The sequence below is a fragment of the Coregonus clupeaformis genome, unplaced genomic scaffold (assembly GCF_020615455.1).
Source record: "Coregonus clupeaformis isolate EN_2021a unplaced genomic scaffold, ASM2061545v1 scaf0048, whole genome shotgun sequence".
Classification (NCBI taxonomy): Eukaryota; Metazoa; Chordata; class Actinopteri; order Salmoniformes; family Salmonidae; genus Coregonus; species Coregonus clupeaformis.
This window is the reverse complement of record NW_025533503.1, coordinates 106989-127055: the sequence shown is the minus strand read 5'-3', so window position 1 is coordinate 127055 and position 20067 is coordinate 106989. Positions and strand designations below refer to the sequence as shown.

At 44.9% G+C, this 20067-nt stretch overlaps 1 pseudogene; it reads right to left on the bottom strand.

The window, feature by feature from the left end:
• Positions 1-1206: 1206 nt before the first annotated feature.
• LOC121540654 lies at positions 1207-17866 on the bottom strand (annotated as a pseudogene).
• Between the last annotated feature and the right edge of the window lie 2201 nt (positions 17867-20067).

The following is a 20067-nucleotide window of genomic DNA, read 5'->3' as shown; positions in this document are numbered from 1 at the left end:
GACACACCTTGGAATAAATAGCAAAGGAAAACTACAACTAGATGGATTTTTTATTTCCCATCACCATGAATCATATTTAATAACTGAACAGCAGCAGACCTAACTTCATCTGTTCCTGACTCTTGGTAGTGGATTAAAAAGACCATCAATCTCCAATGATATTAAAGTACAATTCTGAACATTACTGATATACTGAGTGACAAGTCAAGATATCTGCTGGTTTTATTGTTTGGTTAATAGCACCACCTGCTGGACAGCTTTAATGTTGCTTGACTGAGCAGTACGGGAGAATAAAAGATGCCAAATTTAGGGCCGGTTTCCCGGACATCTCCATTGAACATGCTTTTTAGTCTAGGACTAGGCTTCATCTGTGTCCGGGAAACCGGCCCATATAGTTCAATTAGCAAGTAAGTAACACTACCTGTTCCATGATACTGAGGAAAATTACATTGAGACAGAGAACCAATTGAGAAAACATTTCAATGGTTCTGAATGACAACCAAAATACATTAACAGCATACATCATGATTAATGTGAATATATAAGATTAAAACATTGCACTTAAAAAAATATGAATGCATTGAATTGTAATTCACAACATCTTCTGAAGATCAAATCAATCAAATCATTGTACATGAAAACAGAGCAGAATGAATCATCACATCTGGGGACCATCACCACCAGCATGACTAGTATCTATGTGGACCCTACTACAGTTTAACCAGCTCAGCTATAGACTACACCAGCATGACTAGTATCTATGTGGACCCTACTACAGTTTAACCAGCTCAGCTATAGACTACACCAGCATGACTAGTATCTATGTGGACCCTACTACAGTTTAACCAGCTCAGCTAAAGACTACACCAGCATGACTAGTATCTATGTGGACCCTACTACAGTTTAACCAGCTCAGCTATAGACTACACCAGCATGACTAGTATCTATGTGGACCATACTACAGTTTAACCAGCTCAGCTATAGACTACACCAGCATGACTAGTATCTATGTGGACCCTACTACAGTTTAACCAGCTCAGCTATAGACTACACCAGCATGACTAGTATCTATGTGGACCCTACTACAGTTTAACCAGCTCAGCTATAGACTACACCAGCATGACTAGTATCTATGTAGACCCTACTACAGTTTAACCAGCTCAGCTATAGACTACACCAGCATGACTAGTATCTATGTGGACCCTACTACAGTTTAACCAGCTCAGCAGTACCATAGAGATAAAACCCAGAATAGAGGGGCTGAGTGAATGTGGTCTGGACTCTGTGGAGGAGGGTCATTGTGTCAGAGACACTGTAGAAGGACAGAGAACCTGCCTTGTGATCCAGGTACACTCCTACTCTGGAGGATTGAGGGCCTGATACTTTAGTCCCAACATTATTGTGTCTGAACCAATAACCACCACTAGAGCACTCTAAACTCCAGGACTTGTTATTGTATCCAAATGCACCATCTTTCTCTGTTCTGCTGATGTCTTTATATGAGACTGCTGTAACACACACACCACTCCACTCCACTCCACCTCCCAGTAACAGCGTCCAGACAGACCCTCTCTACACAGAACCATCAAGTAGTTTGTGAATCTGTCTGGATGAACAGGATATGGTTGGACTTGGCCTGTACGTGTCACCTTTCTGTTCCCTTTAGACAGAGAGAGGTGTGTGTGTGCTGTGTTTGGGTCCAGTGTGAGCTGACAGGAATCTGGGAGAAGAGCAGAGCAGAGACCAATGAGAGGAGTTAGAACAATAAGTTAAGTCAGATACTGTATCTACCCTGTCTTTGATTAGAGCACAGCAGAGATCAAATCAGAGAAATATGAGGAGTCAGATAGATACCCAGTCTTTGATTAGATCTACTATTGATATATATTTCTACAGGGATTGTTAGGAGTGTCAGTAAAAAGAGACTGTTAGTTACTTCAGAATAAAGAGACTCACATTGTAAGAACTGTTATCTGGTCTTGGGCTCTGGAGGCAGTACAACATCCACTATATTCACTACAGACACACAAACACATTCACAGAGAGAGGGAATGTTATCATCATACCATATTCCACATGTATATGATTAGTAGGGAACTTTCAATGGTCTAAAGTTGATGTTCTTATTATTTTCAACACACCTGTAGTGGAGATCTTGGTCCCTTCTCCTTTAAGGACGTCTTCTAGTTTCTCTCTCAGTTCAGACACAGTCTTACTCACATCTCCAAAGTACTGAAGAGGACGGACAACGATGCTGGGTAAGTCTGAAGATACACTGGTACCGGAGAGAGACTGATAACTCTGGGGACAGAGAGAAAGAGAGAGAACAGAACCAAATGATTGAGAGTTTCACATTGAGTTTTAATTTCATATCACATGTATCAAGGCAGTTGAGTTACCTGGAGGAAATGGATGTGATCCTCTGTGTGTGAGAGCTGCTCCAGCTCAGTGCTTCTCTTCCTCAGCTCAGCTATCTCCTGCTCCAGTTGCTCCAGGAGTCCTTCAGCTTGACTCACTTGAGCCTTCTCTTGGGCTCTGATCAGCTCCTTCACCTCAGAGCGCCTTCTCTCAATGGAGCGGATCAGCTCAGTAAAGATCTTATCACTGTCCTCCACTGCTGCCTGTGCAGAGCGCTGTTAAGAGAGAGAGAGAGAGAGAGACTGACTTGTCTTACTTTAATGAGCCATCCTCATTACACTAACACCCCCCCCTCCTAAAAGCACATTGCGTGACACCACAACCTCCACACAATCACATTATCCAGTACCCAACACCACAGTACAATACACCATCCAGCACCACATTCCAACCGTCCATCCAACCCCTCCTCTCCAGCCGTACAGACAGCCCCCCTGAGCCCCCATACCTCCTGAAACATCTCCACACTGTTGATCATTTTGTACAACTCAAACTCAACCCTAAGGCGTCAACAGTAATGGCATTACCCTGGCAACACAGAAAAAAACATGATGAACAGTCTGTCATTGCAGAAAACGGACACCCCTCCCCAACTCCCAGGTCAACCCGAGCCAACCAGCTATTGGTGTCCAGGGCTCCATGTAATACCCTCCACTGGATGACCCCTGACCTTTCCAGCACTGGGAGCTTATAGAGCCCCTCCACCTATACCCTGCCATGCTCTCAGCCCCCACAACCCCCTGCCACTGATGCCCCTTCACTCCCACTAAGCTCAGAGTGTTAAAAGTCAGTAAGTCCTCCGTACTCTCCTGCCAGTCCCCAGTCTCTGCTGTCACTTGCAGTGGTGGAAACGTTGGTGGCCCCTCCTCAGGCTGCTCCAGCCCTCAGTACTGCAGCATAGAAATCAGAGACCCCTGCTGTATTGAGTCTCTCCTGCCGCATGATGAAGAGCTGCTGATCCAGCCCCAAACCACCAGCCCTCCTCAACAGAGCACATGCTGGTTCCCTCCAGCCCACCTCCGTACGGTACAGTAGCCTCTGTGCTGCTGAGTCAGAACGCTGCCACCCTGACCAGAAAATGTTTACTAACTTGCGCTGCAGGTCTACAAGCAGAACGCAGGGGGGGGGGGGCGTTGAGAATGGCCAATTTAAGCCATAGAGAGGATGCCACCAAGTTGTTGCTGATCAGCACCGTCCCTCTGTATGACACTAGGGAGATGAGCCACCTCCACTTCGTCAGCCTCGACACCACCGCTTGTGACACTCCTTCCCAGTTCTTCCTATCCCAACCCTCCGAGCCCAGATACACCCCAAGCATCTTGAGCCACTCACAGCCCCACTACAACCCCCCTGGAAGCTGCAGAGGTGCCCTGTCCCTCCTTACCCACCCAGCAGGTTCCCTCATCTCCCCACAACAGAAGTTACCCACCCATCAGGCTCCCTTATCTACTCCACAACAGAAGTTACCCACCCATCAGGCTCCCTCATCTCCCCACAACAGAAGTTACCAACCCATCATGATCCCTCATCTCCCCCACAACAGAAGTTACCCACCCATCAGGCTCCCTCATCTCCCCACAACAGAAGTTACCCACCCATCAGGCTCCCTCATCTCCCCACAACAGAAGTTACCCACCCATCAGGCTCCCTCATCTCCCCACAACAGAAGTTACCCACCCATCAGGCTCCCTCATCTCCCCACAACAGAAGTTAAACAACCATCAGGCTCCCTCATCTCCCCACAACAGAAGTTACCCACCCATCAGGCTCCCTCCTCTCCCCCACAACATAAGTTATCCACCCATCAGGCTCCCTCATCTCCCCACAACAGAAGTTACCCACCCATCAGGCTCCCTCCTCTCCCCCACAACAGAAGTTACCCACCCATCAGGCTCCCTCATCTCCCCACAACAGAAGTTACCCACCCATCAGGCTCCCTCATCTCCCCACAACAGAAGTTACCCACCCATCAGGCTCCCTCATCTCCCCACAACAGAAGTTAACCACCCATCAGGCTCCCTCCTCTCCCCCACAACAGAAGTTACCCACCCGTCAGGCTCCCTCATCTCCCCACAACAGAAGTTACCCACCCATCAGGCTCCCTCATCTCCCCACAACAGAAGTTAACCACCCATCAGGCTCCCTCATCTCCCCACAACAGAAGTTACCCACCTATCAGGCTCCCTCCTCTCCCCCACAACAGAAGTTACTCCCCCTTCTGCTGTCCCCATCTCTCCCAAAAGCCTTGGAAGCTTGAGCAAAAAGTGACATCTTGTAAGAGCTTTACATTGAATTTCCAATAGGACACCTGCCTGGGCCCTGGTTAAACAGAGAACTGAGCCCTGTACTAGGCGCAGACACATTTTGGAAAGCAAAGACAAGGTCATTGATTTTGGCTCTAACCACTAACAACCTACCCTTACACACCTCTTTTGCTACCCCTGCACTAAGATTTGTGCCATGGCTCAGCACCTGCGCCCCCTTTCCACCAGACCCCCAATACACTTCATTAATCACATCACTGTGTGTCTCTTGCAAAAAAATCACTTTTAAATGTTTTTGGCCGAAAATCACCACAATCAGAAACCAGTAGAGAAGCCCATAAAGCCGCCATGCCAGAAAAAATCATCCATTTAAGCAGATTCTGAAGACATGCCCAAGAACCCATGACCCATTTTCTCAGCCTATACCGCTTCCTGGGTGAGAGGACACTAAACCCCCTCATTCTTCATCACGTGTTGTACTGACCTTACAAACCTTCCAGGATCAATCAAATAAGACTCCAGCAGAACCTTCTTTTTCCCCTTTAGTCTCCATCAGGAACCTAGAAAGTTCTCTCACCGTATATACTGGGCCCTCAGCCTGACTGGCTGTCAGCTATGGATCCAATGAGCCGTCTGAAAACGAGACCGCCTTGTCCTCCGCTCCCGCAGACTCACCTCCCCCCTCTTCCTCCTCCTCCACCATTGGCACGGTACCGTCCTCCTCCTCCCCAGTCTCTGCACCCCTGCACTTCCCCCATGATCAGTGCCTCTTCCCCAATGACAGGCAATATTTCCTGGGATGAGCCCACCAAGCCTTCGCCCAACGGAGTCTCCGTTACTACAGAAACCTGCCTCAGCTCATGTAGCCCAGCTGCAACCCTCCCCACCACCGCTTTCTCCACGGCCTGCGCACCACCACTTGACCCTGCTCTACTCTCCTCCTTCCTGGTACCACCACCACTTGACCCTGCTCTACAGTCCTCCTTCCTGTTACCACAACCACTTGACCCTGCTCTACTCTCCTCCCTCCTGGTACCACCACCACTTGACCCTGCTCTACTCTCCTCCTTCCTGGTACCACCACCACTTGACCCTGCTCTACTCTCCTCCCTCCTGGTACCACCACCACTTGACCCTGCTCTACTCTCCACCCTCCTGGTACCACCACTACTTGACCCTGCTCTACTCTCCTCCTTCCTGGTACCACCACCACTTGACCCTGCTCTACTCTGCTCCCTCCTGGTACCACCACCACTTGACCCTGCTCTACTCTCCTCCTTCCTGGTACCACCACCACTTGACCCTGCTCTACTCTCTTCCCTCCTGGTACCAACACCACTTGACCCTGCTCTACTCTCCTCCTTCCTGGTACCACCACCACTTGACCCTGCTCTACTCTCCTCCCTCCTGGTACCACCACCACTTGACCCTGCTCTACTCTCCTCCCTCCTGGTACCACCACCACTTGACCCTGCTCTACTCTCCTCCTTCCTGGTACCACCACCACTTGACCCTGCTCTACTCTCCTCCTTCCTGGTACCACCACCACTTGACCCTGCTCTACTCTCCTCCTTCCTGGTACCACCACCACTTGACCCTGCTCTACTCTCCTCCTTCCTGGTACCACCACCACTTGACCCTGCTCTACTCTCCTCCTTCCTGGTACCACCACCACTTGACCCTGCTCTACTCTCCTCCCTCCTGGTACCCCCTCCATATATTCTGCAACTCTAAGTAATTACTACTTTAGTAAGGATATACACTTAGTAAGGATATACACTTTATTACTACTGCTTGCTAAATAATTCCAATAGATGGCAGCATAAGACCACGAATGACATTTCAGAAGATTAGTTTAGTTCTCTCCCTGGATACACCACCACTCCACCTCACAGGAAAACTCCTCCTGCCTGAGCTTTTTACTGTCCCTTTCCACACTGCTAACGCAAGAGGAAGGACTGAAAACACATTACTGTGAAGTAATATAATGATGATTCATGTTTATTATTACCTGTTTTTATGCTCATGTTTTAAAATTATACCTCATTACTATAACGATTATCAAAAAGCGTGAAAATTAATTCAGTCACCTCTGGTCGACAAAAATGCATTTTTCTAGTACATTCATTGTCAAATTCATCAACCAGCACAGAGCCACTCTGCCTTCTCGAACAAGTAGCCAACTCAACAAGCCCCGCAAAAAGCTTGTGCCGTCAGCGGCAGCGAGCACTCTGCCGTCTAGCACAAGCAAGGGGCATGTTGAGGTAAATGTTCTAACCGCGATGGTTGCATGATTTATTGGTGGGCTGGAATATATGAGATATTAAGATGATGTCATAATGCATGTTTACTAGGGTTGAGGTTAGCGCATCTGACTAGTGATTATTTGGCCGGTGTTCAATACCTGCTAGAGTTAATATTTTGTTGCTCTCCCAAAAGCAACACAGGCCTAATACGAGGTATATAGCTAACTGTAAAGTAATGAGTGACCTTTTTAGAAAATCATAGGACATAGTCTTTGGTTGCATGCTATTTTATGCTTGTAGCCTATAACTGATGCTTTGTGGTTTTATGCAGCCATCTATTGGAAACATTTAGCAATTAAAAGTTATTAATTCACGTAAAGACATTGGTGAGGCAGCTGAGAAATAAAGTGTATTTTTCTTATTAATTCTGGAGATCAGTCTCAAACCTGCCCCACCTATGACATGCCAATTGCTGGACTTTCACATAGAGCAGGGGTCCCCAAACTTTTTCCTGTGAGGGCCACATAACTTTTCCCTTCTCTGATGGGGGGCCGGTGTCAGTTTGTAACAGAAAAAGTGTGACGATCGTAGGGGAGCTTAAAAAATTTATTGTTTTCCAGAAAGCCACACATAACCAAATAACCCTTTCCAGGTTATTTACAGAAAAAAAGTCAGGAAACAAATAATAACACTATTAATGAAATAAATAATAACTAAATAACCCTCTCTGAGTTCTTCACAGAAAAAACAGGAAATAAATAACACTATTTATGAAATAAATAATAACTAAATAACTCTCTCTGGGTTCTTCATAGAAAAAAAGCCATGGAACATTAACTTTCTGTTGTGCCATGCACAATCTTAACAGATAAAAGTTCAGCTCAGTTGTCAGAGCAGAATCTCTCTGACACATATGAGCAGTCTCTTAAAGTTCTTGTGTTCCTTCCTTATAATCCTTTTGTAGGTTCCAGTAGGCTTGTAGACACCGCTGTTTGCAGCTCTCTCTCATCAACTTCCCTGTGAAAACCACAAAGGAAGCAGGTTGAGAAACTGAACTAAGTGATACAGCACCTACACAGCACAATACATTTCACTACCAGTATGGTTGTAAAGATGGATTTTATCCCAGTAGATTTTATTATGATTATATTTGTTTATGCTCAGAATGACTCATTCAAGTCAGAAAAGTGAGCTTACCTATGTATGTTCATCAGTGTGAACTGTGGGCCTGCATCTGGCTGGTGAGAAGTTGAATATCAGGTTCCATTCTAGTTACAGCCAGTCTCAAGCACTGATGCAAATGTTCATCTGTCAATCTTGATCTCATCTGAGTTTTCAGCAGTTTCATGCGAGAAAAGGTTTTCCGCAGATATACGTGCTGCCAAAAACTGTGGACATTTTCATTGCGTGTTTTTTTGATGTTTGGATATGTGTCGTTTGGGAGGGCGGCATAGAAGTCAATGAGACTGTTGGGCTTGAATGCGTCTTTCAGAACATCACAGTTCTGTAACTCAGCCAACTCAAACTGATATGAAGGCTGGGCTTCATCAATGTCGGCAACAAAGGGGTTCTGAAAAAGACAGATTTCTTTTGCATGAACATGTAGTTCACTGAATCGCACACCGAACTCCGCCTTCAGCATTTCCAGTGCTTCCACGCACTTTTCAGCTGGGAACGGGACCGCTGGGTTCTCTGTCGACAGGTTTTGGGTAGCAGGAAGATGGACGAAGTTGCGCTTTTTCACTTGTTCCAAAAGCAGCGCTAATTTCACCTCAAATGCTTTTATGTGTGAATACATGTCGCAAATGAGTTTCCCGCCTTGTAGCTGCAAGTTAAGGCTGTTAAGTATTTCTGTCACGTCTGTTAAAAATGCGAGGTGCCATTTCCATTCTGGGTCGATCAGCTCTGGGACCGTTTTGTCTTTTAAATGAAGAAATGCGTTAATTTCGGGTAGCAGCTCGTAAAAAACGCCTCAAAACTCTGCCCCGGCTCAGCCATCGGACCTCTGTGTAGTACAGCACATCTCCGTGCGTAGACTCCAGTTCAGACAGGAATTCTTGGAACTGCCTGTGTTTAAGTCCCTTTGCTCTGATGAAGTTTATGCACGACACCACAACCTTCATTACAGAATCCCACGTCAACACTTTTGCAGCACAGTGCTTGCTGGTGAATTAGGCAGTGGACTCGTAGCGGGGCGGTGAGACCCCTTTTTTCCAACTCCCCGGTTCATGCGTCCTATTAGACCGCCGAGTTTCGCCCACCATGCTAGGAGCCCCGTCGGTCGTGATGCTAGCTAGCTTTGACCAGTCCAGGTCCAACTTCTCCATGGTTTGGCACACTTTGTCAAAAATATCCTCTCCCGTTGAGTCCCTTTGAGACTTTGGAGGGCTGCCAGCTCCTCGCATATCTCAAAGTTTGCGCTAACTCCACGAATAAAAATGAGCAGTTGCGCTGTGTCTTGCACGTCCGTGCTCTCATCCAGTGCTAATGAAAAAAGTCAAATTCTTTCGTCTTCTGCTGCAGCTGGGCATATACATTACTCCTGATTTCTTCAACGCGTCTGGTGATTGTACTCGCCGACAGACTTACGGCATTAAATGCATCTTTCTTCTCGGGACACACCTCCTCCGCGACAGCATCCAACATTTCTTAACAAACTCTCCGTCAGTGAAAGGCTTACCGCTGCTTGCTATCAGTTTAGCAACCCGAAAGCTGGCCCGAACGGATGCCTGGTTCAGCTGAGCTTGGCGTACAAATGTATTCTGCTGAGATAGTAGTCCACTTTTTAGCTTTGAGAGTTTGTCTGCTCGTATTTGGCCTTGCAAGCTATCGTACTTGTCTTTTTCGACGGGATTCATAGTGTCGGCGAAGATTGTATTCTTTGAATACCGCCACCGTCTCTTGACAGATGAGACAAACAGCCTTTTCTTTGCATTGAACAAAAAAATAATTGTTTGTCCACTGCAGGTTAAATACCCTGCATTCTGAATCAATTTTTCTCTTACCTAACCTTTTCGCCATTATTCCGTTCTCTCTTTGACAGGGCCGGGCCTAGGATTTTTTTTCTGGAGGCCAAATAGGAAAAAAATCCGATAGCGTCTCTGGTATTGTTCAGAGGGCCGGGCCAAATGTGCTGACGGGCCGTATCCGGCCCGCGGGCCGTAGTTTGGTGACCACTGACATAGAGGTTACTAGGTCACACCCAGTTCAAACCACATTTAAAAAATAAAACAAATGTGTTGTTTATCAAGTGTTCTGCCTTGCAATACTACATATAATAAAATGACTAATAAAGGTTACATAGGTTTTATTTAAAAAATAACAATAAATGCTATTTAGTACTATAATGGTATTTACTAACATAAAATTATTACTAAAATAGTTTCTAAACGTGTTCTAGGCTACCCTACCCTAGAATTAGGGTTAGGGGTTAGAGTTAAGGCTAAAATAGGTTATAAGTAGTATTGGGGATTTATTATTCTCCTAAATTGATGGGATGACTAATTTAGAAAGAATACATTCTGGACTGTGCTAATGTAGGTTGTGACACCTGGCAAGCTGTGATTAATGTGAAGAGCTGTTTTAGGGGGTAAAGTGAGATAGGGATTTGTGTCTCCAGATACTGGAATATACTGGTTCTTTGTGATCTGTGAACCTTCCTTGGACGTAGGAATGGTGTCTAAGGGAGCTGGCTCTTCTCACTATGACAGGTTGTTATGATATGGACTTATGCCTGGCAACAGGGGTGCATCAACGGATTGGCTGAGTAAGTCTAAACCACGCTCAAGTCTCTACTCTAATTGGCCAGCAGAGAGGTGGGAAACTCTCTGTCAGAGTATTTGAGGAAGAACATGTAAACAATGGATTTAGTTCTCTGTCTGCCCTGCGAGGTTTTTCAGTGAGCCCGTATACGAACCAACATACTTATCATACATACATTTTGCATATAATAAATTTAGCTTGGATTGAAGATCTCTTGATTCTTATTCCAATACCAGATTTGAATTACGCAATTTCTAACAGTAGGGTTAGAGTTTCTGTATAGCACTTTGTGACATCTGCTGATGTAAAAAGGAGTTTATAAACACATTTGATTGATTGATTGTTAGGTTCCCCCTCAGGAGACTGAAAAGATTTGGCATGGGTCCTCAGATCCTCAAAAAATTCTACAGCTGCACCATCGAGTGCATCCTGACTGGTTGCATCACCGCCTGGTATGGCAACTGCTTGGCCACCGACCGCAAGGCACTACAGAGGGTAGTGCGTACGGCCCAGTACATCACTGGGGCCAAGCTTCCTGCCATCCAGGACCTCTATACCAGGCGGTGTCAGAGGAAGGCCCTCAAAATTGTCAAAGACTCCAGCCACCCTAGTCATAGACTGTTCTCTCTGCTACCGCACGCAAGCGGTACCGGAGTGCCAAGTCTATGTCCAAAAGACTTCTCAACAGCTTCTACCCCCAAGCCATAAGACTCCTGAACAGCTAATCATGGCTACCCGGACTATTTGCACTGCCCCCCACCCCATCCTTTTTACGCTGCTGCTACTCTGTTAATTATTTATGCATAGTCACTTTAACTCTACCCACATGTACATATTACTTCAACTACCTCAACTAGCCGGTGCCCCCCACATTGACTCTGCACCGGTACCCCCTGTATATATAGCCTCCCTACTGTTATTTTATTTTATTTCTGCTCTATTTTTCTCAACACTTTTTTTGTTGTTGTTTTATTTTTACTTTTTTGTTAAAAATAAATGCACTGTTGGTTAAGGGCTGTAAGTAAGCATTTCACTGTAATGTCTGCACCTGTTGTATCTCGCGCATGTAGCACAATAAATTTGATTTGATTTGATTTAGGGTATTTAAAGCAACAACAAAAAATGAATAGGTTTATAGCTCTCTTGCTCCTCCCTGTGGCCTTCTGTGGGTACTACATACCTCATTCACGACACCTGCTAGGCTCATTATCTGAGGTAGCAACTGTGTCAGATCTATAAATCAATGAGCTACACCTATCCATTTAGTTTACAACTCAGTGAACCTGCGCAGCATTCGCTCAATTCAATGCCTACGAACTTACAGATTTCGACGCATATCAAATTACCCAGCAGTAATATAGAAACAATAAATGTAAAAACATTTTTTAAAAGGTTATTTCTTAATTGAAAACATTTATTCTGGCTGTTTAAAATTGGCCACATCTTGAAAAAGTTGACGGATATGCGTTTTGTTTAGGTTATACACCTTTTTCTGAAAGAAAATATGATTAACTGTGACCAGAAAATGTTTAATGTTTGATTGCTATGCGCCAACCATACGTAGCACTGTGGGTCACTACAAGGTGTAACCAGGTGAACAGTGAGTTTGCTCACCTAGTAGTCATAACCTTGTTAATAAAAAGTTACCTGAGGTAAAGCTACAATGTTAATACGGGCTGGTCTCATTACCAACAATAGTGAAGCTGGCATTGTGACGCAGAACAATGGGCTGGGAATAGAACTTTCATTAGGCGAGTTGGTGCCACAGAGCTCAATACAAGTAATAGGAGCTGGCAGGGTGAAACATGCCCTATTATTTCTAAACTACTGCAAGCATCTGGGACATATGGTAATATTATGAAACTGGGCTCCATGGCGGATGTAATTAAGTAGTTTATCAGAAAAATGCGTTAAAAATGTATTGTGTCCAGCCTAGTCCTAGCCCCCGCTGCCGGTTGGTCGCGCTTGTCTGCACAAGCATTATGCCCTACATCCCCACAGTAGAAACACCCAAAACTATCTGTGCTAGCAAACCCTGCGTTCCACCCCTCCCCTGCATAACCTTGAAGTTTGTTAAGAAACAAACACTTGTCTACGAAAAGAGACATGTTTAACGGCTTCCGCTTGGCACCCAGCCGAGAGCACACGAAAACCACTTTCAAATTTACCAAAACGAACCAACTACTTCCGGTCTGTTCGTAAGTAATAAACGGAGGCAGATTAGCCACCACAACTCTTGTCGAAAGAGGCGAAATCTGCTCCAACACACCCCTTACAAAAATCCCACTCGCAACAAGACAAACCTTTTTCATTAACACAACCACCGCCTTGTTCATTCTGGATGCAGAGTGCAGATGTTCCGCTCCAACCTGTTCGTCGACCATGAGCAAAACTTCCTCCACACCTTTCTCCGGAACGCACCCGGAAGCGACAGCGTTTCTTCTCCACTCGGTTGAGGCCATCACGCGGCCCTAACAAACTACCCCTCCTCCCCCTCAACTCTAAACAATAAACAGTGGAAACCAATAAACAAACCCTCCACCATCAGAAAATAAATTCAGAAAATACGCAAGAACCAAAAGAAAAAAGAAGAGTAGCCCTCCTCACGAACCACAAATCTCTCATACAACCAACTTCTTCTTCTATGATTTAATGGCGGTCCACAAACCAACGTTAAAGGTGCATGCCGCCACCTACTGTGCTGGAGTGTGTGGTCAATCACGGTTTCCAACATTTCTAAATCCTCCTACCTAACTCAGTACTTCTGAGAAAATAAAGAAGAGCCCTACTAACTTCTAATAGACCCTCCCCCATCCCCAAAATCCCTTCCAAACCCCCCCAACCTCAATGACCATACACTTCAATCTTTCCCTCTCTTCAACATACTTACAACAATATAACAACACATGCTCCACCGTTTCATCGACCATACCCCCCAGACACAAACCATTTCCATGCTTGCCAACCAGATGTAATGACGAGTTCAATGTACTAAGCGCAATCGAGTAAACACCACCTCTTCCTTCCTAATCTGACTTTTGAATCTTGGTCCATCGACCTTTCTGTAAAACTGTAACCTATTCATATAAATGCCGGCCCTTGTGCTCAGAGTACCATCTCTTCTGCCACACATCTATCAAAATGGCTCTGATCTTACATTTGGCCTCACCTCTACCCAGTGGAACATTAATATAAATTATATCTCGTTTCAAAGCTCTTTTAGCTAACTGGTCTACAATTTCATTCCCTTCCACACCAGAATGTGCTGGGACCGAGCAGAATGTCACTACTACCCCCATTCTCTCAATTTTCCATAATAACATTAATAACTCCAATAGTAGGTCACTCCTATTAGATTTACCAGATGATAAACTATTCAATACAGACAAAGAATCTGAGTATACTATAATTCTAACAGGTTGTACGTCCTCCACCCACTGGAGGGCAACTATTATCACCAACAGTTCAACTGAGTATACTGACAGTTCATCTGTTAGTCTTTTACATATCTGCACATCAAATTCATGAACGTAAACGCGTGCTCCTGTGAGCCCACTATCTGGGTCCTTGGATCAGTCTGTGAAAAGCATTAAAAAAGCATAAAAACTTTTAAAATGTAATTGTCAACCAGTTTCACTATATCACTGACTTCAAACCAATCTTTCCTTTTCTCTACCAAGGTTAGATCAACAACAGGGTCTGGGAGTAACCATGGAGGAACATCCCCTATCACCACAGAAGGGCCAACCTCCAACTCCCTCAAACCACTCTCATCAGCAAGCTTTCCAACTGTCCAACCAAAACCACTGCCTTGTCTACTAGTATATTCCCAACAGTCATCTAGAACAGTAGCAGTGGGATGCTCAACCTCACAGACTTTCAACCCAATAAGATAATGACCATTTTTTACGCTGTATATCCAAAGGCATCTCTCCTGCCTCCACCAGTAAGGCACATACAGATGTTGATTTAAATGCACCAATACATATCTTTAAAGCTATATACTGGATTCTGTCCAGCTTCTGAAGCCAAGTCTTTACCTCTGTTCCATAAACTGTACACCAGTAATCAATTGTCGTCCTGATCAGAGCTCTATAAATATCCATCAACGATTGGTTATGAATGGGGTGCTGACAGACAGAGACCCACACAACCAACTACTGCAAAAGTGATGGAATGAGAGAGGCAGAGACATCGTTACAACACTGTACATTGCCATAATATAAAGTTTCTTCTTCTTTGGAGTTTAACGGCGGTTGGCATCCAATATGTTGCATTAACGCCCCCAACTGGACTATAATATAAATCTATTATACTTTGTGATACAAAATGGGAAAAGGGGAAAGGAACGTTTAATTAAAAACCTTCCAACTAACCCTACACTCATTAAATACCCACTACCCCATTCCACTACTTTGACCCTATCTGCTCCTGCACCATGCCAACGGCCTGGGAGGACGGGACACCACCACTCAACACACCCTGTAACTCTTCTGAAGTCTAATCTTGTATGCCCAAATACTTCTCTGCAGCTGCCACCACAACATCTTTTTTATTTGATTTACGTTCCATTTGTGCGGTACAGTTGATAACCATTGCTATGAACGCTAAGAAGCTATCTTTACCGAAGCATATATCACTCGTTGGCCTATCTCTCTGTGCTGGCACAGATCTACTACTCACAGGGATCCTCTCAGGATCTCTCACCCTTGACCCATTCTCCTCTACTTTCTTCACTGTCTCAGCATCCGACACCTTCTGCACTACTCTGACTCTAGCCACCTCAACCTGCCTCTCTCGCACCGGACACTTCCGATCCCCAGCAACATGGGTATCCCAACAGTTGACACACACTTTATTCACCAGAACAATCCTTTATCCCATTCTCTTCCGCACACATAAAACATCTTGGAATTTCCCTCCCACAAACTGCTGCGAAATGACCATAAACGTTGCACCTGAATTTATGGATTTGCCACAAAAGCTTGAATCAAGATAACTGATATATCATAAAATGACTTTCTCTGGTAAAGACTCAAAACTCAAAAGGACTGACTCCTATGTTTCACCACACTCACCACCGGGTCTGCGTCCCACCAAACGGCGGGAATCACAAACACCAGGAATCTTCATCTTCAATTTCTCCACCTCCACACTTAACGCTACCCCAGAAATCACTCCTTTCAATGGTGCCCTGTTCCTAAGAGCAAAGCAAGAAACAGATCTTGACCCAAGTTGCGTGACACGGAGCGCCCACTCCCTCTGGTCAGAAGAAACACAAACAAATATCACAAGTCCACTACAGGTTACCTTCACTGATTCAACTGCACCCAACTCTTTTCCCACCCAACATGAAACCACAAATGGATCTGCCAAAAGGTATGGATCCACTTTCTCAAAAAATGTAATTCCTACTGCACCAAATTCTTCTTTATCATGTCCATTGATACCAGGCTCTGGTTCTGAGCTCTTCACCACACCTTCTACCTCACTTAACTCTCCCTCATTCATTTCCATTTCACCTCCAGAACTCGGTCTGGCGCACGGCTCACTCTGTTTGCACTTGAGTTATAACATTTGAAAGTCTCTATTCCTTTGAAACTTTTGTGAGTGTAATGTTTACTGTTAATTTCTGGTGGTTTATTTCACTTTTGTTTAGTATCTATTTCACTTGCTGTGGCAATGTAAACATATGTTTCCCATGCCAATAAAGCCCTTTGAATTCAAATGAATTGAGAGAGAGAGAGAGAGCTCCATGTTAATGTATAGGGGACATGAGTCGGTCATGGTTACTCATGGTTATGTGATGAGGTAGCCCCGCATTCGACTTCAAAATCAGTGTCGGCCCTCAGCCCAATAGGGAATGTCCTCTTGGTGAAACGGTCAAGATGTTGTTTTCTCCCTCAGTAGACCCGGGTTCATATCCCACCGGTTACATTAAGCAGTCTATTCTCTGAAAGGGGACCAGACAGCCTGTTCCCAACAGTGGGGTCAGTGTGATTGGATAGGGGCATCTCTCTCTCTCTCTGACTGGAGGAGAGATGTGAAATGGTGTGTCTCCTCTGGTCAACAATACTCACCTTGAGAGATTCCACAGCCTGTTGGAGCTCCTTCAGGTCCTTCTCTCTCTCCTGGAATCTCTGCTGGACCTTCTGCTGACTCATCCCCAGCTGCCTCTGTGGAGAATCACTCTTCAATGAGCTATCAAGGTTTATTTGTCCAGTAGATCAATAGTATAGTAATGGGACATAGGGCCCATAGAAGATAGGGATTAAAATGTTGAGGAAGAGTCTGTGTGAAATTATATTATTATGTTGTTATGTGAATGATTATAGTTTTAACAGTGCACAAAACAGGGGAGCTGATTGGGTGTTTGATAACAAATTACAATGGTGTTTGACTTTAGAAAATGGTGATACATTTGGAGACTCTGGGTTAACACATCTATATAATCAAGGTTTGTGTTCATATTTGTTCTGCCGTGGATCGATATCACTTGAATGATCTCATATTCAAACAGCCTTAGTTCCTACTGTAATTATTATTTGTTTATCAGACAGTCACCAACAAGTTGTTCTGGTCTTACCTGTTTCTCAGTCCTCTCTGCTGCAGCTGACACTGTATCATGGCCTTTATGTTCATCCATTGTACACAGATAACAGATACACTGCTGATCGGTACGACAGAAAACCTCCAGCAGTTTGTCATGATGAGAGCAGATCTTCTCCTGTAGTTGTGCGGTGGCTTTGACCAGCTTGTGCTTCTTCAAAGCAGGAGATTCATAGTGAGATTGAGGTGAATCTCGCAGTAAGAGGCCAGACACACCAGACAGGACATGAGGGCTTTCTGCTTTCTGGTCCCAGTGCAGACATCACACGCCACATCTCCAGGTCCAGCATAGCACAGAGCAGGAGGGGGAGCAGCCTGGAGTCCTGTCTTCTTCAGTTTCTCCACCATTTCAGCCAACATGTTATTTTTCCTCAGATTAGGCCTTGGAGTGAAAGTCTCTCTGCATTGAGGACAGCTATAGACCCCTTTCAGAACATCCTGATCCCAGCAGCCCTCAATACAGCTCCTACAGTAACTGTGTCCACAGGCAGTAGTGACCGGCTCCTTCAGTAGATCCAGACAGACAGAACAACAGAACTGGTCCAGCAGAACTCCCTGCTGAGCCATTTGGACGGTTGTTCACTCTCACACAGACAGACGACACAGAGACTCAGATCAGTTTCGTTTCCTCAGACGAAAGTTTGTGGGACTTCCTGGTTCTGCCAGAGGGGTGGGGTTAGAGGTAGGGAGGAGAGAGTGAGAGAGAGAGAGAGAGAGAGAGAGAGAGAGAGAGAGAGAGAGAGAGAGAGAGAGAGAGAGAGAGAGAGGGAGAGAGAGAGAGAGAGAGACAGAGAGAGAGAGAGAGAGAGAGAGAGAGAACTGTACGCAATGTTAATAGAGACAAAGATTTGTGTTCCTAGGTTAGGGCCCTCAATATGGAATACATTAAATAGAGTGGTTAGAATATATAAGGGGTAACAGTTTCTATGAAGTACATATGTATAATGCTTTTAATGAATTTTGTAATGCCTTAAACTTATGTGCTATTACACTAACTATAACCATCCAAAATAACTAATATGTGGTTGTAAAACTCTACAATGTGTTATAGATAATTATCTACAATGGGGGATACAATGTACTGTAGGTGAAATTAATACTGTATATATTGACTGATCATTGAGAATGATGTAACACTTTACATTACAGTGTATTTATTGGTGTGTAATTATTCATGTTAGTACAGTGGTGTAAAAGTACTGTGATGCCTCATTCTTACACTGTACTAGCAGCAGTAACCCTAACCCTAACTCTAACCCTAACTAACTCTAACCCTGGGATCGAAATGCTACTTTGACACTGACAAACTGAGAATCCGAGATCAATAAAAACGACCTTGTCTTGAATCCATCAATAGCCGAGGCCTAGGTGTGTGGAGACACATATTGTAGGCTACAATATGAGGAGGAAATTATAGTCCTAAAAATGCTTTCCAGTTTCACTGACTCACCCAATGATGCACAGCTCCCTCACTGGTGATGGCCGATGCACTCGTGCCAAAAGCCTAACTCTCTCTCTCTCTCTTTTGTAAAACAATATTTGGAAGTGTCAGCTTCCTGCCTCCTGTTTGTCTCCGGGCCTCTAGAGGTCATCCGTGTTCCCCTCTGCCTTAGTTCTTCCTCGTGTGTCCTTATTAGCTTGATCCAGGTCACCTGTGCCTTGTTTCCCCTTGAGTATTTTAGCTGTGTGTTTTCCCCTTGTTTCTCACTTGGTTTTTGAGTCCTGGCTATGTGTCTCCTGCTTTGTCCCACCGTGTCATTCCAAGTAAGCTTTTCTAAGTTATCTTTAGGTTGTTTTTCTCCCCTCGTGGAGTTATTTTGTTTTGCCTCCTGTTTTGTTACTCTACCTCTGTTAATATACCTCCTTCGGAGAAGAACTTTTGTTTGACTATTTTTGAAGTGCGAAGAACCTTTGTTTTACATTAAATCTACTTGCCTGGAGTATTGCCTTGGGTGTTTCATTTGGGTCCAACTATACCTCCTCTGTGGCTAAGGGGTAGAACCCCCTAGCTCTCCACATCTGAGACAGGAGTTCTAGCCCAGCTTGTGACAGAAGACTTGGTTTTTCTGTCACAAGCTGGGCTAGAACTCTGTCGCTGGGTCTTCCACCATTCAGTTTGACTCCTTGGAAAGAGCTCTCCTGAATCCCTCTCTGGCTGAGTTGTGTGTCGGCCTGGCTGCTCTGCCATGGCACTGAACACCCTCACTTCCCTGGTGACTGCCCTGTGTGCAGTAATAACACCCTCACGTCCCTGGTGACTGCCCTGTGTGCAGTAATAACACCATCACTTCCCTGGTGACTGCCCTGTGTGCAGTAATAACACCATCACTTCCCTGGTGACTGCCCTGTGTGCAGTAATAACACCATCACTTCCCTGGTGACTGCCCTGTGTGTCTCTCTTTTGGAGCTCGAGTGACAATTCAGATATGTGTGATGCACTTCAACAACTAAGACCTAGATTGTTAACAAACGCATGCGAGGATATCCGCATGGCAAGGCCACTATAGCTCTGACGGGTCACGCCGTCGCGGGAGGCATCCTCAGATCATCATTATTTTGTCCGTAAAGGTTAATGAGACATATTTGTTTATGGTCCAATAACATATTTAAAATAATCTATCTACCTTGCGTATCTGTTTGGACAATTTGCACATTCAGATCGAAATTACTGTTAATTAATATCATCACCCCTTTTGAGTTTCTTAGCCCATGGGAGAAGTACATTTTCGCCCCCCCAGTCCTTTTTTCCACCCAACTTCATCTAGAAT